The sequence below is a fragment of the Phyllobates terribilis genome, unplaced genomic scaffold (genome assembly GCF_046119375.1).
Source record: "Phyllobates terribilis strain yellow unplaced genomic scaffold, ASM4611937v1 Scaffold_236__1_contigs__length_3049075, whole genome shotgun sequence".
Lineage (NCBI taxonomy): Eukaryota > Metazoa > Chordata > Amphibia > Anura > Dendrobatidae > Phyllobates > Phyllobates terribilis.
In genome coordinates this window covers 164,986-192,114 of record NW_027362996.1, presented here as the reverse complement: position 1 = coordinate 192,114, position 27,129 = coordinate 164,986, and the positions used below count along the sequence as shown (strand labels likewise).

The 27,129-nt window shown below is 45.5% G+C and overlaps 20 non-coding genes and 1 pseudogene across 20 annotated transcripts; all 21 read right to left on the bottom strand.

The window, feature by feature from the left end:
* Positions 1–987: 987 nt before the first annotated feature.
* LOC141216731 (U2 spliceosomal RNA) lies at positions 988–1,169 on the bottom strand. The gene has a single exon (XR_012285750.1). It is a non-coding gene; the product is annotated as a U2 spliceosomal RNA (small nuclear RNA).
* Positions 1,170–1,693: 524 nt separating this feature from the next.
* LOC141216930 (U2 spliceosomal RNA) lies at positions 1,694–1,809 on the bottom strand (annotated as a pseudogene).
* Positions 1,810–2,929: 1,120 nt separating this feature from the next.
* Positions 2,930–3,120, bottom strand: LOC141216287 (U2 spliceosomal RNA). Its single transcript, XR_012285327.1, has one exon. It is a non-coding gene; the product is annotated as a U2 spliceosomal RNA (small nuclear RNA).
* A 1,120-nt stretch (positions 3,121–4,240) lies between these two features.
* LOC141216276 (U2 spliceosomal RNA) lies at positions 4,241–4,431 on the bottom strand. The gene has a single exon (XR_012285316.1). It is a non-coding gene; the product is annotated as a U2 spliceosomal RNA (small nuclear RNA).
* A 1,123-nt stretch (positions 4,432–5,554) lies between these two features.
* LOC141216265 (U2 spliceosomal RNA) lies at positions 5,555–5,745 on the bottom strand. The gene has a single exon (XR_012285305.1). It is a non-coding gene; the product is annotated as a U2 spliceosomal RNA (small nuclear RNA).
* Positions 5,746–6,861: 1,116 nt separating this feature from the next.
* On the bottom strand, positions 6,862–7,052 carry LOC141216254 (U2 spliceosomal RNA). The gene has a single exon (XR_012285294.1). It is a non-coding gene; the product is annotated as a U2 spliceosomal RNA (small nuclear RNA).
* A 1,121-nt stretch (positions 7,053–8,173) lies between these two features.
* On the bottom strand, positions 8,174–8,364 carry LOC141216242 (U2 spliceosomal RNA). Its single transcript, XR_012285282.1, has one exon. It is a non-coding gene; the product is annotated as a U2 spliceosomal RNA (small nuclear RNA).
* A 1,120-nt stretch (positions 8,365–9,484) lies between these two features.
* Positions 9,485–9,675, bottom strand: LOC141216230 (U2 spliceosomal RNA). Its single transcript, XR_012285271.1, has one exon. It is a non-coding gene; the product is annotated as a U2 spliceosomal RNA (small nuclear RNA).
* Positions 9,676–10,798: 1,123 nt separating this feature from the next.
* Positions 10,799–10,989, bottom strand: LOC141216219 (U2 spliceosomal RNA). Its single transcript, XR_012285259.1, has one exon. It is a non-coding gene; the product is annotated as a U2 spliceosomal RNA (small nuclear RNA).
* A 1,121-nt stretch (positions 10,990–12,110) lies between these two features.
* On the bottom strand, positions 12,111–12,301 carry LOC141216208 (U2 spliceosomal RNA). Its single transcript, XR_012285248.1, has one exon. It is a non-coding gene; the product is annotated as a U2 spliceosomal RNA (small nuclear RNA).
* Positions 12,302–13,421: 1,120 nt separating this feature from the next.
* Positions 13,422–13,612, bottom strand: LOC141216196 (U2 spliceosomal RNA). The gene has a single exon (XR_012285237.1). It is a non-coding gene; the product is annotated as a U2 spliceosomal RNA (small nuclear RNA).
* Positions 13,613–14,734: 1,122 nt separating this feature from the next.
* On the bottom strand, positions 14,735–14,925 carry LOC141217238 (U2 spliceosomal RNA). Its single transcript, XR_012286107.1, has one exon. It is a non-coding gene; the product is annotated as a U2 spliceosomal RNA (small nuclear RNA).
* A 1,121-nt stretch (positions 14,926–16,046) lies between these two features.
* Positions 16,047–16,237, bottom strand: LOC141216184 (U2 spliceosomal RNA). Its single transcript, XR_012285226.1, has one exon. It is a non-coding gene; the product is annotated as a U2 spliceosomal RNA (small nuclear RNA).
* A 1,124-nt stretch (positions 16,238–17,361) lies between these two features.
* On the bottom strand, positions 17,362–17,552 carry LOC141216435 (U2 spliceosomal RNA). The gene has a single exon (XR_012285469.1). It is a non-coding gene; the product is annotated as a U2 spliceosomal RNA (small nuclear RNA).
* Positions 17,553–18,677: 1,125 nt separating this feature from the next.
* LOC141216173 (U2 spliceosomal RNA) lies at positions 18,678–18,868 on the bottom strand. Its single transcript, XR_012285215.1, has one exon. It is a non-coding gene; the product is annotated as a U2 spliceosomal RNA (small nuclear RNA).
* A 1,120-nt stretch (positions 18,869–19,988) lies between these two features.
* On the bottom strand, positions 19,989–20,179 carry LOC141216352 (U2 spliceosomal RNA). The gene has a single exon (XR_012285388.1). It is a non-coding gene; the product is annotated as a U2 spliceosomal RNA (small nuclear RNA).
* Positions 20,180–21,306: 1,127 nt separating this feature from the next.
* LOC141216162 (U2 spliceosomal RNA) lies at positions 21,307–21,497 on the bottom strand. Its single transcript, XR_012285204.1, has one exon. It is a non-coding gene; the product is annotated as a U2 spliceosomal RNA (small nuclear RNA).
* Positions 21,498–22,617: 1,120 nt separating this feature from the next.
* Positions 22,618–22,808, bottom strand: LOC141216151 (U2 spliceosomal RNA). The gene has a single exon (XR_012285193.1). It is a non-coding gene; the product is annotated as a U2 spliceosomal RNA (small nuclear RNA).
* Positions 22,809–23,928: 1,120 nt separating this feature from the next.
* LOC141216139 (U2 spliceosomal RNA) lies at positions 23,929–24,119 on the bottom strand. Its single transcript, XR_012285182.1, has one exon. It is a non-coding gene; the product is annotated as a U2 spliceosomal RNA (small nuclear RNA).
* Positions 24,120–25,239: 1,120 nt separating this feature from the next.
* Positions 25,240–25,430, bottom strand: LOC141216127 (U2 spliceosomal RNA). Its single transcript, XR_012285170.1, has one exon. It is a non-coding gene; the product is annotated as a U2 spliceosomal RNA (small nuclear RNA).
* A 1,121-nt stretch (positions 25,431–26,551) lies between these two features.
* Positions 26,552–26,742, bottom strand: LOC141216116 (U2 spliceosomal RNA). Its single transcript, XR_012285159.1, has one exon. It is a non-coding gene; the product is annotated as a U2 spliceosomal RNA (small nuclear RNA).
* Positions 26,743–27,129: the final 387 nt, after the last annotated feature.

Here is a 27,129-nt window from a genome sequence, read left to right as displayed (position 1 = left end):
TGCTGCTGCTGCAATCCACGCGTTTTAGATCTGCATAACTCCACCTCTTTTAGCACAGTACCCTCAACCCCCGGCTGTTCCCACCCGCCTCAACACCGTTGGAAGGGAGGAGAACCAATTAAGGCAGGGGGGGGGGGTGGAACGAGCAGCTGTCTACCCTTAGCAGGAGGGTTGCTGATTAATTACCTCTCCTGCTGCTGCTGCTGCTGGCTGTCCAGCAGCAGACTGAAGGTGGCTGCTGCTGTGCGCAGGTATATAAAGGCTCAGAGCCTATTATGACACGCGCAGCCAGCGTTCCATTGCCACATTCCGTCTACTGCAGGCGGGATACCTGGATGGCTGAATGTCACTGAGAAGCTCACAGAGACCGCCATAAGCAACAGTTTAAAAGAATGCCACAGACTAATCAACCAAACTTTTTGGGTTGGTTTCTCTTTTATAGTCTGCAGGCATTAAATGAAAGAAGTCAGTGTTCCAGCAGAGGGAGACAACGTTTCAGAAAAGGCATTGTAGCAAACCAAAAAAGAAATTTTAAGCGCAGCAGAGTAACCAGCTCACATACCTGTTAGCTCAGGTGAGTTTAAAAGGCTGCTGTTGATAACAAGGGCATTTGCTAAATAGATGGTGTGTGTGCAACAATATACTGAAAGGTCAATTATATTGTGCAGCTTATCTCACCACCTGTAGTTATTTAGGTGAAAGCTCCAAAATGCTTGCCTAATATGTCTGTTTATCCAAAAGGAAGTATAGAGGGAGAGCTAGATAGATAGCATTGCATTACATTACATTACATGGCAATGCAATGCACAGTTGCTGAAGTTGAACCAAAATGAGCTTGTCATCTGGCTTCTGCAACTTTTAACATGAAAAATCCAATGAGGAGAAGAAAAGCAAAGCCAAAGAGTCCATCCCAAAATCCGACAAACAAGCAAAATGAACAAAAAGCATTGAATTCAATTCTTTCTGATTTTAGAAACTGCATTAAAGAAGGGGTGCACCGGTCCTGGAGATACTGCAATACCAGGTCAATGCGTGGAGTGGACAGAGCAAGCTCTTTTTCTATCTCCCTGTTCTAAAAATCCATTTAATATATGGTCCCCAGATAGGGGACGTATCAGATATTAAACTGATAAGAACAGATTTTTTGATTGAAGCTGCATCCAAGGCACTGAAAAATGTGACCGAAGTCACACCAAAACAGCGCACGAGGCGAGGATTCATGTGGACCCTTCCCGGAGGAGAGGGTCCCCAATAAACCATCCCCATCCCTCCGAGCCAGAAGGCCACAGCGAGGGTCAGGGATCTCCGATGCTCTCCCTAGCCGAAGCCGGAGAAGAGCCGTTTTCGTGCTCCCAGCTTCCATCTAGGCTGCCACCCTAGTGGAGCTGGAGCCTGTGTTGGTTTCTCAGCCCAAAGCTGACCGGACCTCCGACCGGGTTTATAAAAATTCCCCTTCCTAGCCCGGAGGCCAGGAATAGGGGGGGTTGCTCAGAAAGTATGATTGGCAAAGGTGCGGCGTGCTACGAAGCCAAGTCTTTCTGGGGTTCTCAGTCCCAGTAAGCTTGGACTCCCACCAGGGCGCCTACTCCTGGGGCACATTGCTCCAAAGCCCTCACACTTACCAAGCCTAGTGACTTCGATCCTGGAGGGCCATGTTTTCCATCAGATAACTCTATGAGCCACCTGGCGTACTAACAAGTGCACCAAACCAGTGTGTAATATGCATCAATTTACTAGGGCAGCCCAAGGACAAAACAGCCTTTTCAAAAGATACTACACTTGATCTTAGCCAAAAGGCCGAGAAGCGATAACCAGAATTGGTTTCCGACTACGGTGCCACCCAAGGATTCTGAAAAGTCCATTTGTGGAGATGGCCACCTGGACTCCCGTTAAGAAGACATGCTGTCAACCTCTAGATCCCTCACATGCCTGCACTTTTCGGCTTGCTGCTGCTGCAATCCACGCGTTTTAGATCTGCATAACTCCACCTCTTTTAGCACAGTACCCTCAACCCCCGGCTGTTCCCACCCGCCTCAACACCGTTGGAAGGGAGGAGAACCAATTAAGGCGGGGGGGGGGTGGAACGAGCAGCTGTCTACCCTTAGCAGGAGGGTTGCTGATTAATTACCTCTCCTGCTGCTGCTGCTGCTGGCTGTCCAGCAGCAGACTGAAGGTGGCTGCTGCTGTGCGCAGGTATATAAAGGCTCAGAGCCTATTATGACACGCGCAGCCAGCGTTCCATTGCCACATTCCGTCTACTGCAGGCGGGATACCTGGATGGCTGAATGTCACTGAGAAGCTCACAGAGACCGCCATAAGCAACAGTTTAAAAGAATGCCACAGACTAATCAACCAAACTTTTTGGGTTGGTTTCTCTTTTATAGTCTGCAGGCATTAAATGAAAGAAGTCAGTGTTCCAGCAGAGGGAGACAACGTTTCAGAAAAGGCATTGTAGCAAACCAAAAAAGAAATTTTAAGCGCAGCAGAGTAACCAGCTCACATACCTGTTAGCTCAGGTGAGTTTAAAAGGCTGCTGTTGATAACAAGGGCATTTGCTAAATAGATGGTGTGTGTGCAACAATATACTGAAAGGTCAATTATATTGTGCAGCTTATCTCACCACCTGTAGTTATTTAGGTGAAAGCTCCAAAATGCTTGCCTAATATGTCTGTTTATCCAAAAGGAAGTATAGAGGGAGAGCTAGATAGATAGCATTGCATTACATTACATTACATGGCAATGCAATGCACAGTTGCTGAAGTTGAACCAAAATGAGCTTGTCATCTGGCTTCTGCAACTTTTAACATGAAAAATCCAATGAGGAGAAGAAAAGCAAAGCCAAAGAGTCCATCCCAAAATCCGACAAACAAGCAAAATGAACAAAAAGCATTGAATTCAATTCTTTCTGATTTTAGAAACTGCATTAAAGAAGGGGTGCACCGGTCCTGGAGATACTGCAATACCAGGTCAATGCGTGGAGTGGACAGAGCAAGCTCTTTTTCCATCTCCCTGTTCTAAAAATCCATTTAATATATGGTCCCCAGATAGGGGACGTATCAGATATTAAACTGATAAGAACAGATACTACACTTGATCTTAGCCAAAAGGCCGAGAAGCGATAACCAGAATTGGTTTCCGACTACGGTGCCACCCAAGGATTCTGAAAAGTCCATTTGTGGAGATGGCCACCTGGACTCCCGTTAAGAAGACATGCTGTCAACCTCTAGATCCCTCACATGCCTGCACTTTTCGGCTTGCTGCTGCTGCAATCCACGCGTTTTAGATCTGCATAACTCCACCTCTTTTAGCACAGTACCCTCAACCCCCGGCTGTTCCCACCCGCCTCAACACCGTTGGAAGGGAGGAGAACCAATTAAGGCAGGGGGGGGGTGGAACGAGCAGCTGTCTACCCTTAGCAGGAGGGTTGCTGATTAATTACCTCTCCTGCTGCTGCTGCTGCTGGCTGTCCAGCAGCAGACTGAAGGTGGCTGCTGCTGTGCGCAGGTATATAAAGGCTCAGAGCCTATTATGACACGCGCAGCCAGCGTTCCATTGCCACATTCCGTCTACTGCAGGCGGGATACCTGGATGGCTGAATGTCACTGAGAAGCTCACAGAGACCGCCATAAGCAACAGTTTAAAAGAATGCCACAGACTAATCAACCAAACTTTTTGGGTTGGTTTCTCTTTTATAGTCTGCAGGCATTAAATGAAAGAAGTCAGTGTTCCAGCAGAGGGAGACAACGTTTCAGAAAAGGCATTGTAGCAAACCAAAAAAGAAATTTTAAGCGCAGCAGAGTAACCAGCTCACATACCTGTTAGCTCAGGTGAGTTTAAAAGGCTGCTGTTGATAACAAGGGCATTTGCTAAATAGATGGTGTGTGTGCAACAATATACTGAAAGGTCAATTATATTGTGCAGCTTATCTCACCACCTGTAGTTATTTAGGTGAAAGCTCCAAAATGCTTGCCTAATATGTCTGTTTATCCAAAAGGAAGTATAGAGGGAGAGCTAGATAGATAGCATTGTATTACATTACATTACATGGCAATGCAATGCACAGTTGCTGAAGTTGAACCAAAATGAGCTTGTCATCTGGCTTCTGCAACTTTTAACATGAAAAATCCAATGAGGAGAAGAAAAGCAGAGCCAAAGAGTCCATCCCAAAATCCGACAAACAAGCAAAATGAACAAAAAGCATTGAATTCAATTCTTTCTGATTTTAGAAACTGCATTAAAGAAGGGGTGCACCGGTCCTGGAGATACTGCAATACCAGGTCAATGCGTGGAGTGGACAGAGCAAGCTCTTTTTCCATCTCCCTGTTCTAAAAATCCATTTAATATATGGTCCCCAGATAGGGGACGTATCAGATATTAAACTGATAAGAACAGATACTACACTTGATCTTAGCCAAAAGGCCGAGAAGCGATAACCAGAATTGGTTTCCGACTACGGTGCCACCCAAGGATTCTGAAAAGTCCATTTGTGGAGATGGCCACCTGGACTCCCGTTAAGAAGACATGCTGTCAACCTCTAGATCCCTCACATGCCTGCACTTTTCGGCTTGCTGCTGCTGCAATCCACGCGTTTTAGATCTGCATAACTCCACCTCTTTTAGCACAGTACCCTCAACCCCCGGCTGTTCCCACCCGCCTCAACACCGTTGGAAGGGAGGAGAACCAATTAAGGCGGGGGGGGGGTGGAACGAGCAGCTGTCTACCCTTAGCAGGAGGGTTGCTGATTAATTACCTCTCCTGCTGCTGCTGCTGCTGCTGGCTGTCCAGCAGCAGACTGAAGGTGGCTGCTGCTGTGCGCAGGTATATAAAGGCTCAGAGCCTATTATGACACGCGCAGCCAGCGTTCCATTGCCACATTCCGTCTACTGCAGGCGGGATACCTGGATGGCTGAATGTCACTGAGAAGCTCACAGAGACCGCCATAAGCAACAGTTTAAAAGAATGCCACAGACTAATCAACCAAACTTTTTGGGTTGGTTTCTCTTTTATAGTCTGCAGGCATTAAATGAAAGAAGTCAGTGTTCCAGCAGAGGGAGACAACGTTTCAGAAAAGGCATTGTAGCAAACCAAAAAAGAAATTTTAAGCGCGGCAGAGTAACCAGCTCACATACCTGTTAGCTCAGGTGAGTTTAAAAGGCTGCTGTTGATAACAAGGGCAATTGCTAAATAGATGGTGTGTGTGCAACAATATACTGAAAGGTCAATTATATTGTGCAGCTTATCTCACCACCTGTAGTTATTTAGGTGAAAGCTCCAAAATGCTTGCCTAATATGTCTGTTTATCCAAAAGGAAGTATAGAGGGAGAGCTAGATAGATAGCATTGCATTACATTACATTACATGGCAATGCAATGCACAGTTGCTGAAGTTGAACCAAAATGAGCTTGTCATCTGGCTTCTGCAACTTTTAACATGAAAAATCCAATGAGGAGAAGAAAAGCAAAGCCAAAGAGTCCATCCCAAAATCCGACAAACAAGCAAAATGAACAAAATGCATTGAATTCAATTCTTTCTGATTTTAGAAACTGCATTAAAGAAGGGGTGCACCGGTCCTGGAGATACTGCAATACCAGGTCAATGCGTGGAGTGGACAGAGCAAGCTCTTTTTCCATCTCCCTGTTCTAAAAATCCATTTAATATATGGTCCCCAGATAGGGGACGTATCAGATATTAAACTGATAAGAACAGATACTACACTTGATCTTAGCCAAAAGGCCGAGAAGCGATAACCAGAATTGGTTTCCGACTACGGTGCCACCCAAGGATTCTGAAAAGTCCATTTGTGGAGATGGCCACCTGGACTCCCGTTAAGAAGACATGCTGTCAACCTCTAGATCCCTCACATGCCTGCACTTTTCGGCTTGCTGCTGCTGCAATCCACGCGTTTTAGATCTGCATAACTCCACCTCTTTTAGCACAGTACCCTCAACCCCCGGCTGTTCCCACCCGCCTCAACACCGTTGGAAGGGAGGAGAACCAATTAAGGCGGGGGGGGGGTGGAACGAGCAGCTGTCTACCCTTAGCAGGAGGGTTGCTGATTAATTACCTCTCCTGCTGCTGCTGCTGGCTGTCCAGCAGCAGACTGAAGGTGGCTGCTGCTGTGCGCAGGTATATAAAGGCTCAGAGCCTATTATGACACGCGCAGCCAGCGTTCCATTGCCACATTCCGTCTACTGCAGGCGGGATACCTGGATGGCTGAATGTCACTGAGAAGCTCACAGAGACCGCCATAAGCAACAGTTTAAAAGAATGCCACAGACTAATCAACCAAACTTTTTGGGTTGGTTGCTCTTTTATAGTCTGCAGGCATTAAATGAAAGAAGTCAGTGTTCAGCAGAGGGAGACAACGTTTCAGAAAAGGCATTGTAGCAAACCAAAAAAGAAATTTTAAGCGCAGCAGAGTAACCAGCTCACATACCTGTTAGCTCAGGTGAGTTTAAAAGGCTGCTGTTGATAACAAGGGCATTTGCTAAATAGATGGTGTGTGTGCAACAATATACTGAAAGGTCAATTATATTGTGCAGCTTATCTCACCACCTGTAGTTATTTAGGTGAAAGCTCCAAAATGCTTGCCTAATATGTCTGTTTATCCAAAAGGAAGTATAGGGGGAGAGCTAGATAGATAGCATTGCATTACATTACATTACATGGCAATGCAATGCACAGTTGCTGAAGTTGAACCAAAATGAGCTTGTCATCTGGCTTCTGCAACTTTTAACATGAAAAATCCAATGAGGAGAAGAAAAGCAAAGCCAAAGAGTCCATCCCAAAATCCGACAAACAAGCAAAATGAACAAAAAGCATTGAATTCAATTCTTTCTGATTTTAGAAACTGCATTAAAGAAGGGGTGCACCGGTCCTGGAGATACTGCAATACCAGGTCAATGCGTGGAGTGGACAGAGCAAGCTCTTTTTCCATCTCCCTGTTCTAAAAATCCATTTAATATATGGTCCCCAGATAGGGGACGTATCAGATATTAAACTGATAAGAACAGATACTACACTTGATCTTAGCCAAAAGGCCGAGAAGCGATAACCAGAATTGGTTTCCGACTACGGTGCCACCCAAGGATTCTGAAAAGTCCATTTGTGGAGATGGCCACCTGGACTCCCGTTAAGAAGACATGCTGTCAACCTCTAGATCCCTCACATGCCTGCACTTTTCGGCTTGCTGCTGCTGCAATCCACGCGTTTTAGATCTGCATAACTCCACCTCTTTTAGCACAGTACCCTCAACCCCCGGCTGTTCCCACCCGCCTCAACACCGTTGGAAGGGAGGAGAACCAATTAAGGCGGGGGGGGGGTTGGAACGAGCAGCTGTCTACCCTTAGCAGGAGGGTTGCTGATTAATTACCTCTCCTGCTGCTGCTGCTGCTGGCTGTCCAGCAGCAGACTGAAGGTGGCTGCTGCTGTGCGCAGGTATATAAAGGCTCAGAGCCTATTATGACACGCGCAGCCAGCGTTCCATTGCCACATTCCGTCTACTGCAGGCGGGATACCTGGATGGCTGAATGTCACTGAGAAGCTCACAGAGACCGCCATAAGCAACAGTTTAAAAGAATGCCACAGACTAATCAACCAAACTTTTTGGGTTGGTTTCTCTTTTATAGTCTGCAGGCATTAAATGAAAGAAGTCAGTGTTCCAGCAGAGGGAGACAACGTTTCAGAAAAGGCATTGTAGCAAACCAAAAAAGAAATTTTAAGCGCAGCAGAGTAACCAGCTCACATACCTGTTAGCTCAGGTGAGTTTAAAAGGCTGCTGTTGATAACAAGGGCATTTGCTAAATAGATGGTGTGTGTGCAACAATATACTGAAAGGTCAATTATATTGTGCAGCTTATCTCACCACCTGTAGTTATTTAGGTGAAAGCTCCAAAATGCTTGCCTAATATGTCTGTTTATCCAAAAGGAAGTATAGAGGGAGAGCTAGATAGATAGCATTGCATTACATTACATTACATGGCAATGCAATGCACAGTTGCTGAAGTTGAACCAAAATGAGCTTGTCATCTGGCTTCTGCAACTTTTAACATGAAAAATCCAATGAGGAGAAGAAAAGCAAAGCCAAAGAGTCCATCCCAAAATCCGACAAACAAGCAAAATGAACAAAAAGCATTGAATTCAATTCTTTCTGATTTTAGAAACTGCATTAAAGAAGGGGTGCACCGGTCCTGGAGATACTGCAATACCAGGTCAATGCGTGGAGTGGACAGAGCAAGCTCTTTTTCCATCTCCCTGTTCTAAAAATCCATTTAATATATGGTCCCCAGATAGGGGACGTATCAGATATTAAACTGATAAGAACAGATACTACACTTGATCTTAGCCAAAAGGCCGAGAAGCGATAACCAGAATTGGTTTCCGACTACGGTGCCACCCAAGGATTCTGAAAAGTCCATTTGTGGAGATGGCCACCTGGACTCCCGTTAAGAAGACATGCTGTCAACCTCTAGATCCCTCACATGCCTGCACTTTTCGGCTTGCTGCTGCTGCAATCCACGCGTTTTAGATCTGCATAACTCCACCTCTTTTAGCACAGTACCCTCAACCCCCGGCTGTTCCCACCCGCCTCAACACCGTTGGAAGGGAGGAGAACCAATTAAGGTGGGGGGGGGGTGGAACGAGCAGCTGTCTACCCTTAGCAGGAGGGTTGCTGATTAATTACCTCTCCTGCTGCTGCTGCTGCTGGCTGTCCAGCAGCAGACTGAAGGTGGCTGCTGCTGTGCGCAGGTATATAAAGGCTCAGAGCCTATTATGACACGCGCAGCCAGCGTTCCATTGCCACATTCCGTCTACTGCAGGCGGGATACCTGGATGGCTGAATGTCACTGAGAAGCTCACAGAGACCGCCATAAGCAACAGTTTAAAAGAATGCCACAGACTAATCAACCAAACTTTTTGGGTTGGTTTCTCTTTTATAGTCTGCAGGCATTAAATGAAAGAAGTCAGTGTTCCAGCAGAGGGAGACAACGTTTCAGAAAAGGCATTGTAGCAAACCAAAAAAGAAATTTTCAGCGCAGCAGAGTAACCAGCTCACATACCTGTTAGCTCAGGTGAGTTTAAAAGGCTGCTGTTGATAACAAGGGCATTTGCTAAATAGATGGTGTGTGTGCAACAATATACTGAAAGGTCAATTATATTGTGCAGCTTATCTCACCACCTGTAGTTATTTAGGTGAAAGCTCCAAAATGCTTGCCTAATATGTCTGTTTATCCAAAAGGAAGTATAGAGGGAGAGCTAGATAGATAGCATTGCATTACATTACATTACATGGCAATGCAATGCACAGTTGCTGAAGTTGAACCAAAATGAGCTTGTCATCTGGCTTCTGCAACTTTTAACATGAAAAATCCAATGAGGAGAAGAAAAGCAAAGCCAAAGAGTCCATCCCAAAATCCGACAAACAAGCAAAATGAACAAAAAGCATTGAATTCAATTCTTTCTGATTTTAGAAACTGCATTAAAGAAGGGGTGCACCGGTCCTGGAGATACTGCAATACCAGGTCAATGCGTGGAGTGGACAGAGCAAGCTCTTTTTCCATCTCCCTGTTCTAAAAATCCATTTAATATATGGTCCCCAGATAGGGGACGTATCAGATATTAAACTGATAAGAACAGATACTACACTTGATCTTAGCCAAAAGGCCGAGAAGCGATAACCAGAATTGGTTTCCGACTACGGTGCCACCCAAGGATTCTGAAAAGTCCATTTGTGGAGATGGCCACCTGGACTCCCGTTAAGAAGACATGCTGTCAACCTCTAGATCCCTCACATGCCTGCACTTTTCGGCTTGCTGCTGCTGCAATCCACGCGTTTTAGATCTGCATAACTCCACCTCTTTTAGCACAGTACCCTCAACCCCCGGCTGTTCCCACCCGCCTCAACACCGTTGGAAGGGAGGAGAACCAATTAAGGCGGGGGGGGGGTGGAACGAGCAGCTGTCTACCCTTAGCAGGAGGGTTGCTGATTAATTACCTCTCCTGCTGCTGCTGCTGCTGCTGGCTGTCCAGCAGCAGACTGAAGGTGGCTGCTGCTGTGCGCAGGTATATAAAGGCTCAGAGACTATTATGACACGCGCAGCCAGCGTTCCATTGCCACATTCCGTCTACTGCAGGCGGGATACCTGGATGGCTGAATGTCACTGAGAAGCTCACAGAGACCGCCATAAGCAACAGTTTAAAAGAATGCCACAGACTAATCAACCAAACTTTTTGGGTTGGTTGCTCTTTTATAGTCTGCAGGCATTAAATGAAAGAAGTCAGTGTTCCAGCAGAGGGAGACAACGTTTCAGAAAAGGCATTGTAGCAAACCAAAAAAGAAATTTTAAGCGCAGCAGAGTAACCAGCTCACATACCTGTTAGCTCAGGTGAGTTTAAAAGGCTGCTGTTGATAACAAGGGCATTTGCTAAATAGATGGTGTGTGTGCAACAATATACTGAAAGGTCAATTATATTGTGCAGCTTATCTCACCACCTGTAGTTATTTAGGTGAAAGCTCCAAAATGCTTGCCTAATATGTCTGTTTATCCAAAAGGAAGTATAGGGGGAGAGCTAGATAGATAGCATTGCATTACATTACATTACATGGCAATGCAATGCACAGTTGCTGAAGTTGAACCAAAATGAGCTTGTCATCTGGCTTCTGCAACTTTTAACATGAAAAATCCAATGAGGAGAAGAAAAGCAAAGCCAAAGAGTCCATCCCAAAATCCGACAAACAAGCAAAATGAACAAAAAGCATTGAATTCAATTCTTTCTGATTTTAGAAACTGCATTAAAGAAGGGGTGCACCGGTCCTGGAGATACTGCAATACCAGGTCAATGCGTGGAGTGGACAGAGCAAGCTCTTTTTCCATCTCCCTGTTCTAAAAATCCATTTAATATATGGTCCCCAGATAGGGGACGTATCAGATATTAAACTGATAAGAACAGATACTACACTTGATCTTAGCCAAAAGGCCGAGAAGCGATAACCAGAATTGGTTTCCGACTACGGTGCCACCCAAGGATTCTGAAAAGTCCATTTGTGGAGATGGCCACCTGGACTCCCGTTAAGAAGACATGCTGTCAACCTCTAGATCCCTCACATGCCTGCACTTTTCGGCTTGCTGCTGCTGCAATCCACGCGTTTTAGATCTGCATAACTCCACCTCTTTTAGCACAGTACCCTCAACCCCCGGCTGTTCCCACCCGCCTCAACACCGTTGGAAGGGAGGAGAACCAATTAAGGCGGGGGGGGGGTTGGAACGAGCAGCTGTCTACCCTTAGCAGGAGGGTTGCTGATTAATTACCTCTCCTGCTGCTGCTGCTGCTGGCTGTCCAGCAGCAGACTGAAGGTGGCTGCTGCTGTGCGCAGGTATATAAAGGCTCAGAGCCTATTATGACACGCGCAGCCAGCGTTCCATTGCCACATTCCGTCTACTGCAGGCGGGATACCTGGATGGCTGAATGTCACTGAGAAGCTCACAGAGACCGCCATAAGCAACAGTTTAAAAGAATGCCACAGACTAATCAACCAAACTTTTTGGGTTGGTTTCTCTTTTATAGTCTGCAGGCATTAAATGAAAGAAGTCAGTGTTCCAGCAGAGGGAGACAACGTTTCAGAAAAGGCATTGTAGCAAACCAAAAAAGAAATTTTAAGCGCAGCAGAGTAACCAGCTCACATACCTGTTAGCTCAGGTGAGTTTAAAAGGCTGCTGTTGATAACAAGGGCATTTGCTAAATAGATGGTGTGTGTGCAACAATATACTGAAAGGTCAATTATATTGTGCAGCTTATCTCACCACCTGTAGTTATTTAGGTGAAAGCTCCAAAATGCTTGCCTAATATGTCTGTTTATCCAAAAGGAAGTATAGAGGGAGAGCTAGATAGATAGCATTGCATTACATTACATTACATGGCAATGCAATGCACAGTTGCTGAAGTTGAACCAAAATGAGCTTGTCATCTGGCTTCTGCAACTTTTAACATGAAAAATCCAATGAGGAGAAGAAAAGCAAAGCCAAAGAGTCCATCCCAAAATCCGACAAACAAGCAAAATGAACAAAAAGCATTGAATTCAATTCTTTCTGATTTTAGAAACTGCATTAAAGAAGGGGTGCACCGGTCCTGGAGATACTGCAATACCAGGTCAATGCGTGGAGTGGACAGAGCAAGCTCTTTTTCCATCTCCCTGTTCTAAAAATCCATTTAATATATGGTCCCCAGATAGGGGACGTATCAGATATTAAACTGATAAGAACAGATACTACACTTGATCTTAGCCAAAAGGCCGAGAAGCGATAACCAGAATTGGTTTCCGACTACGGTGCCACCCAAGGATTCTGAAAAGTCCATTTGTGGAGATGGCCACCTGGACTCCCGTTAAGAAGACATGCTGTCAACCTCTAGATCCCTCACATGCCTGCACTTTTCGGCTTGCTGCTGCTGCAATCCACGCGTTTTAGATCTGCATAACTCCACCTCTTTTAGCACAGTACCCTCAACCCCCGGCTGTTCCCACCCGCCTCAACACCGTTGGAAGGGAGGAGAACCAATTAAGGTGGGGGGGGGGTGGAACGAGCAGCTGTCTACCCTTAGCAGGAGGGTTGCTGATTAATTACCTCTCCTGCTGCTGCTGCTGCTGGCTGTCCAGCAGCAGACTGAAGGTGGCTGCTGCTGTGCGCAGGTATATAAAGGCTCAGAGCCTATTATGACACGCGCAGCCAGCGTTCCATTGCCACATTCCGTCTACTGCAGGCGGGATACCTGGATGGCTGAATGTCACTGAGAAGCTCACAGAGACCGCCATAAGCAACAGTTTAAAAGAATGCCACAGACTAATCAACCAAACTTTTTGGGTTGGTTTCTCTTTTATAGTCTGCAGGCATTAAATGAAAGAAGTCAGTGTTCCAGCAGAGGGAGACAACGTTTCAGAAAAGGCATTGTAGCAAACCAAAAAAGAAATTTTCAGCGCAGCAGAGTAACCAGCTCACATACCTGTTAGCTCAGGTGAGTTTAAAAGGCTGCTGTTGATAACAAGGGCATTTGCTAAATAGATGGTGTGTGTGCAACAATATACTGAAAGGTCAATTATATTGTGCAGCTTATCTCACCACCTGTAGTTATTTAGGTGAAAGCTCCAAAATGCTTGCCTAATATGTCTGTTTATCCAAAAGGAAGTATAGAGGGAGAGCTAGATAGATAGCATTGCATTACATTACATTACATGGCAATGCAATGCACAGTTGCTGAAGTTGAACCAAAATGAGCTTGTCATCTGGCTTCTGCAACTTTTAACATGAAAAATCCAATGAGGAGAAGAAAAGCAAAGCCAAAGAGTCCATCCCAAAATCCGACAAACAAGCAAAATGAACAAAAAGCATTGAATTCAATTCTTTCTGATTTTAGAAACTGCATTAAAGAAGGGGTGCACCGGTCCTGGAGATACTGCAATACCAGGTCAATGCGTGGAGTGGACAGAGCAAGCTCTTTTTCCATCTCCCTGTTCTAAAAATCCATTTAATATATGGTCCCCAGATAGGGGACGTATCAGATATTAAACTGATAAGAACAGATACTACACTTGATCTTAGCCAAAAGGCCGAGAAGCGATAACCAGAATTGGTTTCCGACTACGGTGCCACCCAAGGATTCTGAAAAGTCCATTTGTGGAGATGGCCACCTGGACTCCCGTTAAGAAGACATGCTGTCAACCTCTAGATCCCTCACATGCCTGCACTTTTCGGCTTGCTGCTGCTGCAATCCACGCGTTTTAGATCTGCATAACTCCACCTCTTTTAGCACAGTACCCTCAACCCCCGGCTGTTCCCACCCGCCTCAACACCGTTGGAAGGGAGGAGAACCAATTAAGGCGGGGGGGGGTGGAACGAGCAGCTGTCTACCCTTAGCAGGAGGGTTGCTGATTAATTACCTCTCCTGCTGCTGCTGCTGCTGCTGGCTGTCCAGCAGCAGACTGAAGGTGGCTGCTGCTGTGCGCAGGTATATAAAGGCTCAGAGACTATTATGACACGCGCAGCCAGCGTTCCATTGCCACATTCCGTCTACTGCAGGCGGGATACCTGGATGGCTGAATGTCACTGAGAAGCTCACAGAGACCGCCATAAGCAACAGTTTAAAAGAATGCCACAGACTAATCAACCAAACTTTTTGGGTTGGTTGCTCTTTTATAGTCTGCAGGCATTAAATGAAAGAAGTCAGTGTTCCAGCAGAGGGAGACAACGTTTCAGAAAAGGCATTGTAGCAAACCAAAAAAGAAATTTTAAGCGCAGCAGAGTAACCAGCTCACATACCTGTTAGCTCAGGTGAGTTTAAAAGGCTGCTGTTGATAACAAGGGCATTTGCTAAATAGATGGTGTGTGTGCAACAATATACTGAAAGGTCAATTATATTGTGCAGCTTATCTCACCACCTGTAGTTATTTAGGTGAAAGCTCCAAAATGCTTGCCTAATATGTCTGTTTATCCAAAAGGAAGTATAGGGGGAGAGCTAGATAGATAGCATTGCATTACATTACATTACATGGCAATGCAATGCACAGTTGCTGAAGTTGAACCAAAATGAGCTTGTCATCTGGCTTCTGCAACTTTTAACATGAAAAATCCAATGAGGAGAAGAAAAGCAAAGCCAAAGAGTCCATCCCAAAATCCGACAAACAAGCAAAATGAACAAAAAGCATTGAATTCAATTCTTTCTGATTTTAGAAACTGCATTAAAGAAGGGGTGCACCGGTCCTGGAGATACTGCAATACCAGGTCAATGCGTGGAGTGGACAGAGCAAGCTCTTTTTCCATCTCCATGTTCTAAAAATCCATTTAATATATGGTCCCCAGATAGGGGACGTATCAGATATTAAACTGATAAGAACAGATACTACACTTGATCTTAGCCAAAAGGCCGAGAAGCGATAACCAGAATTGGTTTCCGACTACGGTGCCACCCAAGGATTCTGAAAAGTCCATTTGTGGAGATGGCCACCTGGACTCCCGTTAAGAAGACATGCTGTCAACCTCTAGATCCCTCACATGCCTGCACTTTTCGGCTTGCTGCTGCTGCAATCCACGCGTTTTAGATCTGCATAACTCCACCTCTTTTAGCACAGTACCCTCAACCCCCGGCTGTTCCCACCCGCCTCAACACCGTTGGAAGGGAGGAGAACCAATTAAGGCGGGGGGGGGGTTGGAACGAGCAGCTGTCTACCCTTAGCAGGAGGGTTGCTGATTAATTACCTCTCCTGCTGCTGCTGCTGCTGGCTGTCCAGCAGCAGACTGAAGGTGGCTGCTGCTGTGCGCAGGTATATAAAGGCTCAGAGCCTATTATGACACGCGCAGCCAGCGTTCCATTGCCACATTCCGTCTACTGCAGGCGGGATACCTGGATGGCTGAATGTCACTGAGAAGCTCACAGAGACCGCCATAAGCAACAGTTTAAAAGAATGCCACAGACTAATCAACCAAACTTTTTGGGTTGGTTTCTCTTTTATAGTCTGCAGGCATTAAATGAAAGAAGTCAGTGTTCCAGCAGAGGGAGACAACGTTTCAGAAAAGGCATTGTAGCAAACCAAAAAAGAAATTTTAAGCGCAGCAGAGTAACCAGCTCACATACCTGTTAGCTCAGGTGAGTTTAAAAGGCTGCTGTTGATAACAAGGGCATTTGCTAAATAGATGGTGTGTGTGCAACAATATACTGAAAGGTCAATTATATTGTGCAGCTTATCTCACCACCTGTAGTTATTTAGGTGAAAGCTCCAAAATGCTTGCCTAATATGTCTGTTTATCCAAAAGGAAGTATAGAGGGAGAGCTAGATAGATAGCATTGCATTACATTACATTACATGGCAATGCAATGCACAGTTGCTGAAGTTGAACCAAAATGAGCTTGTCATCTGGCTTCTGCAACTTTTAACATGAAAAATCCAATGAGGAGAAGAAAAGCAAAGCCAAAGAGTCCATCCCAAAATCCGACAAACAAGCAAAATGAACAAAAAGCATTGAATTCAATTCTTTCTGATTTTAGAAACTGCATTAAAGAAGGGGTGCACCGGTCCTGGAGATACTGCAATACCAGGTCAATGCGTGGAGTGGACAGAGCAAGCTCTTTTTCCATCTCCCTGTTCTAAAAATCCATTTAATATATGGTCCCCAGATAGGGGACGTATCAGATATTAAACTGATAAGAACAGATACTACACTTGATCTTAGCCAAAAGGCCGAGAAGCGATAACCAGAATTGGTTTCCGACTACGGTGCCACCCAAGGATTCTGAAAAGTCCATTTGTGGAGATGGCCACCTGGACTCCCGTTAAGAAGACATGCTGTCAACCTCTAGATCCCTCACATGCCTGCACTTTTCGGCTTGCTGCTGCTGCAATCCACGCGTTTTAGATCTGCATAACTCCACCTCTTTTAGCACAGTACCCTCAACCCCCGGCTGTTCCCACCCGCCTCAACACCGTTGGAAGGGAGGAGAACCAATTAAGGCGGGGGGGGGGGTGGAACGAGCAGCTGTCTACCCTTAGCAGGAGGGTTGCTGATTAATTACCTCTCCTGCTGCTGCTGCTGCTGCTGGCTGTCCAGCAGCAGACTGAAGGTGGCTGCTGCTGTGGGCAGGTATATAAAAGCTCAGAGCCTATTATGACACGCGCAGCCAGCGTTCCATTGCCACATTCCGTCTACTGCAGGCGGGATACCTGGATGGCTGAATGTCACTGAGAAGCTCACAGAGACCGCCATAAGCAACAGTTTAAAAGAATGCCACAGACTAATCAACCAAACTTTTTGGGTTGGTTTCTCTTTTATAGTCTGCAGGCATTAAATGAAAGAAGTCAGTGTTCCAGCAGAGGGAGACAACGTTTCAGAAAAGGCATTGTAGCAAACCAAAAAAGAAATTTTAAGCGCAGCAGAGTAACCAGCTCACATACCTGTTAGCTCAGGTGAGTTTAAAAGGCTGCTGTTGATAACAAGGGCATTTGCTAAATAGATGGTGTGTGTGCAACAATATACTGAAAGGTCAATTATATTGTGCAGCTTATCTCACCACCTGTAGTTATTTAGGTGAAAGCTCCAAAATGCTTGCCTAATATGTCTGTTTATCCAAAAGGAAGTATAGAGGGAGAGCTAGATAGATAGCATTGCATTACATTACATTACATGGCAATGCAATGCACAGTTGCTGAAGTTGAACCAAAATGAGCTTGTCATCTGGCTTCTGCAACTTTTAACATGAAAAATCCAATGAAGAGAAGAAAAGCAAAGCCAAAGAGTCCATCCCAAAATCCGACAAACAAGCAAAATGAACAAAAAGCATTGAATTCAATTCTTTCTGATTTTAGAAACTGCATTAAAGAAGGGGTGCACCGGTCCTGGAGATACTGCAATACCAGGTCAATGCGTGGAGTGGACAGAGCAAGCTCTTTTTCCATCTCCCTGTTCTAAAAATCCATTTAATATATGGTCCCCAGATAGGGGACGTACCAGATATTAAACTGATAAGAACAGATACTACACTTGATCTTAGCCAAAAGGCCGAGAAGCGATAACCAGAATTGGTTTCCGACTACGGTGCCACCCAAGGATTCTGAAAAGTCCATTTGTGGAGATGGCCACCTGGACTCCCGTTAAGAAGACATGCTGTCAACCTCTAGATCCCTCACATGCCTGCACTTTTCGGCTTGCTGCTGCTGCAATCCACGCGTTTTAGATCTGCATAACTCCACCTCTTTTAGCACAGTACCCTCAACCCCCGGCTGTTCCCACCCGCCTCAACACCGTTGGAAGGGAGGAGAACCAATTAAGGCGGGGGGGGGGGGTGGAACGAGCAGCTGTCTACCCTTAGCAGGAGGGTTGCTGATTAATTACCTCTCCTGCTGCTGCTGCTGCTGCTGGCTGTCCAGCAGCAGACTGAAGGTGGCTGCTGCTGTGCGCATGTATATAAAGGCTCAGAGCCTATTATGACACGCGCAGCCAGCGTTCCATTGCCACATTCCGTCTACTGCAGGCGGGATACCTGGATGGCTGAATGTCACTGAGAAGCTCACAGAGACCGCCATAAGCAACAGTTTAAAAGAATGCCACAGACTAATCAACCAAACTTTTTGGGTTGGTTTCTCTTTTATAGTCTGCAGGCATTAAATGAAAGAAGTCAGTGTTCCAGCAGAGGGAGACAACGTTTCAGAAAAGGCATTGTAGCAAACCAAAAAAGAAATTTTAAGCGCAGCAGAGTAACCAGCTCACATACCTGTTAGCTCAGGTGAGTTTAAAAGGCTGCTGTTGATAACAAGGGCATTTGCTAAATAGATGGTGTGTGTGCAACAATATACTGAAAGGTCAATTATATTGTGCAGCTTATCTCACCACCTGTAGTTATTTAGGTGAAAGCTCCAAAATGCTTGCCTAATATGTCTGTTTATCCAAAAGGAAGTATAGAGGGAGAGCTAGATAGATAGCATTGCATTACATTACATTACATGGCAATGCAATGCACAGTTGCTGAAGTTGAACCAAAATGAGCTTGTCATCTGGCTTCTGCAACTTTTAACATGAAAAATCCAATGAGGAGAAGAAAAGCAAAGCCAAAGAGTCCATCCCAAAATCCGACAAACAAGCAAAATGAACAAAAAGCATTGAATTCAATTCTTTCTGATTTTAGAAACTGCATTAAAGAAGGGGTGCACCGGTCCTGGAGATACTGCAATACCAGGTCAATGCGTGGAGTGGACAGAGCAAGCTCTTTTTCCATCTCCCTGTTCTAAAAATCCATTTAATATATGGTCCCCAGATAGGGGACGTATCAGATATTAAACTGATAAGAACAGATACTACACTTGATCTTAGCCAAAAGGCCGAGAAGCGATAACCAGAATTGGTTTCCGACTACGGTGCCACCCAAGGATTCTGAAAAGTCCATTTGTGGAGATGGCCACCTGGACTCCCGTTAAGAAGACATGCTGTCAACCTCTAGATCCCTCACATGCCTGCACTTTTCGGCTTGCTGCTGCTGCAATCCACGCGTTTTAGATCTGCATAACTCCACCTCTTTTAGCACAGTACCCTCAACCCCCGGCTGTTCCCACCCGCCTCAACACCGTTGGAAGGGAGGAGAACCAATTAAGGCGGGGGGGGGGTGGAACGAGCAGCTGTCTACCCTTAGCAGGAGGGTTGCTGATTAATTACCTCTCCTGCTGCTGCTGCTGCTGGCTGTCCAGCAGCAGACTGAAGGTGGCTGCTGCTGTGCGCAGGTATATAAAGGCTCAGAGCCTATTATGACACGCGCAGCCAGCGTTCCATTGCCACATTCCGTCTACTGCAGGCGGGGTACCTGGATGGCTGAATGTCACTGAGAAGCTCACAGAGACCGCCATAAGCAACAGTTTAAAAGAATGCCACAGACTAATCAACCAAACTTTTTGGGTTGGTTTCTCTTTTATAGTCTGCAGGCATTAAATGAAAGAAGTCAGTGTTCCAGCAGAGGGAGACAACGTTTCAGAAAAGGCATTGTAGCAAACCAAAAAAGAAATTTTAAGCGCAGCAGAGTAACCAGCTCACATACCTGTTAGCTCAGGTGAGTTTAAAAGGCTGCTGTTGATAACAAGGGCATTTGCTAAATAGATGGTGTGTGTGCAACAATATACTGAAAGGTCAATTATATTGTGCAGCTTATCTCACCACCTGTAGTTATTTAGGTGAAAGCTCCAAAATGCTTGCCTAATATGTCTGTTTATCCAAAAGGAAGTATAGAGGGAGAGCTAGATAGATAGCATTGCATTACATTACATTACATGGCAATGCAATGCACAGTTGCTGAAGTTGAACCAAAATGAGCTTGTCATCTGGCTTCTGCAACTTTTAACATGAAAAATCCAATGAGGAGAAGAAAAGCAAAGCCAAAGAGTCCATCCCAAAATCCGACAAACAAGCAAAATGAACAAAAAGCATTGAATTCAATTCTTTCTGATTTTAGAAACTGCATTAAAGAAGGTGTGCACCGGTCCTGGAGATACTGCAATACCAGGTCAATGCGTGGAGTGGACAGAGCAAGCTCTTTTTCCATCTCCCTGTTCTAAAAATCCATTTAATATATGGTCCCCAGATAGGGGACGTATCAGATATTAAACTGATAAGAACAGATACTACACTTGATCTTAGCCAAAAGGCCGAGAAGCGATAACCAGAATTGGTTTCCGACTACGGTGCCACCCAAGGATTCTGAAAAGTCCATTTGTGGAGATGGCCACCTGGACTCCCGTTAAGAAGACATGCTGTCAACCTCTAGATCCCTCACATGCCTGCACTTTTCGGCTTGCTGCTGCTGCAATCCACGCGTTTTAGATCTGCATAACTCCACCTCTTTTAGCACAGTACCCTCAACCCCCGGCTGTTCCCACCCGCCTCAACACCGTTGGAAGGGAGGAGAACCAATTAAGGCGGGGGGGGGGGGGGGGGTGGAACGAGCAGCTGTCTACCCTTAGCAGGAGGGTTGCTGATTAATTACCTCTCCTGCTGCTGCTGCTGCTGGCTGTCCAGCAGCAGACTGAAGGTGGCTGCTGCTGTGCGCAGGTATATAAAGGCTCAGAGCCTATTATGACACGCGCAGCCAGCGTTCCATTGCCACATTCCGTCTACTGCAGGCGGGATACCTGGATGGCTGAATGTCACTGAGAAGCTCACAGAGACCGCCATAAGCAACAGTTTAAAAGAATGCCACAGACTAATCAACCAAACTTTTTGGGTTGGTTTCTCTTTTATAGTCTGCAGGCATTAAATGAAAGAAGTCAGTGTTCCAGCAGAGGGAGACAATGTTTCAGAAAAGGCATTGTAGCAAACCAAAAAAGAAATTTTAAGCGCAGCAGAGTAACCAGCTCACATACCTGTTAGCTCAGGTGAGTTTAAAAGGCTGCTGTTGATAACAAGGGCATTTGCTAAATAGATGGTGTGTGTGCAACAATATACTGAAAGGTCAATTATATTGTGCAGCTTATCTCACCACCTGTAGTTATTTAGGTGAAAGCTCCAAAATGCTTGCCTAATATGTCTGTTTATCCAAAAGGAAGTATAGAGGGAGAGCTAGATAGATAGCATTGCATTACATTACATTACATGGCAATGCAATGCACAGTTGCTGAAGTTGAACCAAAATGAGCTTGTCATCTGGCTTCTGCAACTTTTAACATGAAAAATCCAATGAGGAGAAGAAAAGCAAAGCCAAAGAGTCCATCCCAAAATCCGACAAACAAGCAAAATGAACAAAAAGCATTGAATTCAATTCTTTCTGATTTTAGAAACTGCATTAAAGAAGGGGTGCACCGGTCCTGGAGATACTGCAATACCAGGTCAATGCGTGGAGTGGACAGAGCAAGCTCTTTTTCCATCTCCCTGTTCTAAAAATCCATTTAATATATGGTCCCCAGATAGGGGACGTATCAGATATTAAACTGATAAGAACAGATACTACACTTGATCTTAGCCAAAAGGCCGAGAAGCGATAACCAGAATTGGTTTCCGACTACGGTGCCACCCAAGGATTCTGAAAAGTCCATTTGTGGAGATGGCCACCTGGACTCCCGTTAAGAAGACATGCTGTCAACCTCTAGATCCCTCACATGCCTGCACTTTTCGGCTTGCTGCTGCTGCAATCCACGCGTTTTAGATCTGCATAACTCCACCTCTTTTAGCACAGTACCCTCAACCCCCGGCTGTTCCCACCCGCCTCAACACCGTTGGAAGGGAGGAGAACCAATTAAGGCGGGGGGGGGGTGGAACGAGCAGCTGTCTACCCTTAGCAGGAGGGTTGCTGATTAATTACCTCTCCTGCTGCTGCTGCTGCTGGCTGTCCAGCAGCAGACTGAAGGTGGCTGCTGCTGTGCGCAGGTATATAAAGGCTCAGAGCCTATTATGACACGCGCAGCCAGCGTTCCATTGCCACATTCCGTCTACTGCAGGCGGGATACCTGGATGGCTGAATGTCACTGAGAAGCTCACAGAGACCGCCATAAGCAACAGTTTAAAAGAATGCCACAGACTAATCAACCAAACTTTTTGGGTTGGTTGCTCTTTTATAGTCTGCAGGCATTAAATGAAAGAAGTCAGTGTTCCAGCAGAGGGAGACAACGTTTCAGAAAAGGCATTGTAGCAAACCAAAAAAGAAATTTTAAGCGCAGCAGAGTAACCAGCTCACATACCTGTTAGCTCAGGTGAGTTTAAAAGGCTGCTGTTGATAACAAGGGCATTTGCTAAATAGATGGTGTGTGTGCAACAATATACTGAAAGGTCAATTATATTGTGCAGCTTATCTCACCACCTGTAGTTATTTAGGTGAAAGCTCCAAAATGCTTGCCTAATATGTCTGTTTATCCAAAAGGAAGTATAGAGGGAGAGCTAGATAGATAGCATTGCATTACATTACATTACATGGCAATGCAATGCACAGTTGCTGAAGTTGAACCAAAATGAGCTTGTCATCTGGCTTCTGCAACTTTTAACATGAAAAATCCAATGAGGAGAAGAAAAGCAAAGCCAAAGAGTCCATCCCAAAATCCGACAAACAAGCAAAATGAACAAAAAGCATTGAATTCAATTCTTTCTGATTTTAGAAACTGCATTAAAGAAGGGGTGCACCGGTCCTGGAGATACTGCAATACCAGGTCAATGCGTGGAGTGGACAGAGCAAGCTCTTTTTCCATCTCCCTGTTCTAAAAATCCATTTAATATATGGTCCCCAGATAGGGGACGTATCAGATATTAAACTGATAAGAACAGATACTACACTTGATCTTAGCCAAAAGGCCGAGAAGCGATAACCAGAATTGGTTTCCGACTACGGTGCCACCCAAGGATTCTGAAAAGTCCATTTGTGGAGATGGCCACCTGGACTCCCGTTAAGAAGACATGCTGTCAACCTCTAGATCCCTCACATGCCTGCACTTTTCGGCTTGCTGCTGCTGCAATCCACGCGTTTTAGATCTGCATAACTCCACCTCTTTTAGCACAGTACCCTCAACCCCCGGCTGTTCCCACCCGCCTCAACACCGTTGGAAGGGAGGAGAACCAATTAAGGCGGGGGGGGGGTGGAACGAGCAGCTGTCTACCCTTAGCAGGAGGGTTGCTGATTAATTACCTCTCCTGCTGCTGCTGCTGCTGGCTGTCCAGCAGCAGACTGAAGGTGGCTGCTGCTGTGCGCAGGTATATAAAGGCTCAGAGCCTATTATGACACGCGCAGCCAGCGTTCCATTGCCACATTCCGTCTACTGCAGGCGGGATACCTGGATGGCTGAATGTCACTGAGAAGCTCACAGAGACCGCCATAAGCAACAGTTTAAAAGAATGCCACAGACTAATCAACCAAACTTTTTGGGTTGGTTGCTCTTTTATAGTCTGCAGGCATTAAATGAAAGAAGTCAGTGTTCCAGCAGAGGGAGACAACGTTTCAGAAAAGGCATTGTAGCAAACCAAAAAAGAAATTTTAAGCGCAGCAGAGTAACCAGCTCACATACCTGTTAGCTCAGGTGAGTTTAAAAGGCTGCTGTTGATAACAAGGGCATTTGCTAAATAGATGGTGTGTGTGCAACAATATACTGAAAGGTCAATTATATTGTGCAGCTTATCTCACCACCTGTAGTTATTTAGGTGAAAGCTCCAAAATGCTTGCCTAATATGTCTGTTTATCCAAAAGGAAGTATAGAGGGAGAGCTAGATAGATAGCATTGCATTACATTACATTACATGGCAATGCAATGCACAGTTGCTGAAGTTGAACCAAAATGAGCTTGTCATCTGGCTTCTGCAACTTTTAACATGAAAAATCCAATGAGGAGAAGAAAAGCAAAGCCAAAGAGTCCATCCCAAAATCCGACAAACAAGCAAAATGAACAAAAAGCATTGAATTCAATTCTTTCTGATTTTAGAAACTGCATTAAAGAAGGGGTGCACCGGTCCTGGAGATACTGCAATACCAGGTCAATGCGTGGAGTGGACAGAGCAAGCTCTTTTTCCATCTCCCTGTTCTAAAAATCCATTTAATATATGGTCCCCAGATAGGGGACGTATCAGATATTAAACTGATAAGAACAGATACTACACTTGATCTTAGCCAAAAGGCCGAGAAGCGATAACCAGAATTGGTTTCCGACTACGGTGCCACCCAAGGATTCTGAAAAGTCCATTTGTGGAGATGGCCACCTGGACTCCCGTTAAGAAGACATGCTGTCAACCTCTAGATCCCTCACATGCCTGCACTTTTCGGCTTGCTGCTGCTGCAATCCACGCGTTTTAGATCTGCATAACTCCACCTCTTTTAGCACAGTACCCTCAACCCCCGGCTGTTCCCACCCGCCTCAACACCGTTGGAAGGGAGGAGAACCAATTAAGGCGGGGGGGGGGTGGAACGAGCAGCTGTCTACCCTTAGCAGGAGGGTTGCTGATTAATTACCTCTCCTGCTGCTGCTGCTGCTGGCTGTCCAGCAGCAGACTGAAGGTGGCTGCTGCTGTGCGCAGGTATATAAAGGCTCAGAGCCTATTATGACACGCGCAGCCAGCGTTCCATTGCCACATTCCGTCTACTGCAGGCGGGATACCTGGATGGCTGAATGTCACTGAGAAGCTCACAGAGACCGCCATAAGCAACAGTTTAAAAGAATGCCACAGACTAATCAACCAAACTTTTTGGGTTGGTTGCTCTTTTATAGTCTGCAGGCATTAAATGAAAGAAGTCAGTGTTCCAGCAGAGGGAGACAACGTTTCAGAAAAGGCATTGTAGCAAACCAAAAAAGAAATTTTAAGCGCAGCAGAGTAACCAGCTCACATACCTGTTAGCTCAGGTGAGTTTAAAAGGCTGCTGTTGATAACAAGGGCATTTGCTAAATAGATGGTGTGTGTGCAACAATATACTGAAAGGTCAATTATATTGTGCAGCTTATCTCACCACCTGTAGTTATTTAGGTGAAAGCTCCAAAATGCTTGCCTAATATGTCTGTTTATCCAAAAGGAAGTATAGAGGGAGAGCTAGATAGATAGCATTGCATTACATTACATTACATGGCAATGCAATGCACAGTTGCTGAAGTTGAACCAAAATGAGCTTGTCATCTGGCTTCTGCAACTTTTAACATGAAAAATCCAATGAGGAGAAGAAAAGCAAAGCCAAAGAGTCCATCCCAAAATCCGACAAACAAGCAAAATGAACAAAAAGCATTGAATTCAATTCTTTCTGATTTTAGAAACTGCATTAAAGAAGGGGTGCACCGGTCCTGGAGATACTGCAATACCAGGTCAATGCGTGGAGTGGACAGAGCAAGCTCTTTTTCCATCTCCCTGTTCTAAAAATCCATTTAATATATGGTCCCCAGATAGGGGACGTATCAGATATTAAACTGATAAGAACAGATACTACACTTGATCTTAGCCAAAAGGCCGAGAAGCGATAACCAGAATTGGTTTCCGACTACGGTGCCACCCAAGGATTCTGAAAAGTCCATTTGTGGAGATGGCCACCTGGACTCCCGTTAAGAAGACATGCTGTCAACCTCTAGATCCCTCACATGCCTGCACTTTTCGGCTTGCTGCTGCTGCAATCCACGCGTTTTAGATCTGCATAACTCCACCTCTTTTAGCACAGTACCCTCAACCCCCGGCTGTTCCCACCCGCCTCAACACCGTTGGAAGGGAGGAGAACCAATTAAGGCGGGGGGGGGGGTGGAACGAGCAGCTGTCTACCCTTAGCAGGAGGGTTGCTGATTAATTACCTCTCCTGCTGCTGCTGCTGCTGGCTGTCCAGCAGCAGACTGAAGGTGGCTGCTGCTGTGCGCAGGTATATAAAGGCTCAGAGCCTATTATGACACGCGCAGCCAGCGTTCCATTGCCACATTCCGTCTACTGCAGGCGGGATACCTGGATGGCTGAATGTCACTGAGAAGCTCACAGAGACCGCCATAAGCAACAGTTTAAAAGAATGCCACAGACTAATCAACCAAACTTTTTGGGTTGGTTGCTCTTTTATAGTCTGCAGGCATTAAATGAAAGAAGTCAGTGTTCCAGCAGAGGGAGACAACGTTTCAGAAAAGGCATTGTAGCAAACCAAAAAAGAAATTTTAAGCGCAGCAGAGTAACCAGCTCACATACCTGTTAGCTCAGGTGAGTTTAAAAGGCTGCTGTTGATAACAAGGGCATTTGCTAAATAGATGGTGTGTGTGCAACAATATACTGAAAGGTCAATTATATTGTGCAGCTTATCTCACCACCTGTAGTTATTTAGGTGAAAGCTCCAAAATGCTTGCCTAATATGTCTGTTTATCCAAAAGGAAGTATAGAGGGAGAGCTAGATAGATAGCATTGCATTACATTACATTACATGGCAATGCAATGCACAGTTGCTGAAGTTGAACCAAAATGAGCTTGTCATCTGGCTTCTGCAACTTTTAACATGAAAAATCCAATGAGGAGAAGAAAAGCAAAGCCAAAGAGTCCATCCCAAAATCCGACAAACAAGCAAAATGAACAAAAAGCATTGAATTCAATTCTTTCTGATTTTAGAAACTGCATTAAAGAAGGGGTGCACCGGTCCTGGAGATACTGCAATACCAGGTCAATGCGTGGAGTGGACAGAGCAAGCTCTTTTTCCATCTCCCTGTTCTAAAAATCCATTTAATATATGGTCCCCAGATAGGGGACGTATCAGATATTAAACTGATAAGAACAGATACTACACTTGATCTTAGCCAAAAGGCCGAGAAGCGATTACCAGAATTGGTTTCCGACTACGGTGCCACCCAAGGATTCTGAAAAGTCCATTTGTGGAGATGGCCACCTGGACTCCCGTTAAGAAGACATGCTGTCAACCTCTAGATCCCTCACATGCCTGCACTTTTCGGCTTGCTGCTGCTGCAATCCACGCGTTTTAGATCTGCATAACTCCACCTCTTTTAGCACAGTACCCTCAACCCCCGGCTGTTCCCACCCGCCTCAACACCGTTGGAAGGGAGGAGAACCAATTAAGGCGGGGGGGGGGTGGAACGAGCAGCTGTCTACCCTTAGCAGGAGGGTTGCTGATTAATTACCTCTCCTGCTGCTGCTGCTGCTGGCTGTCCAGCAGCAGACTGAAGGTGGCTGCTGCTGTGCGCAGGTA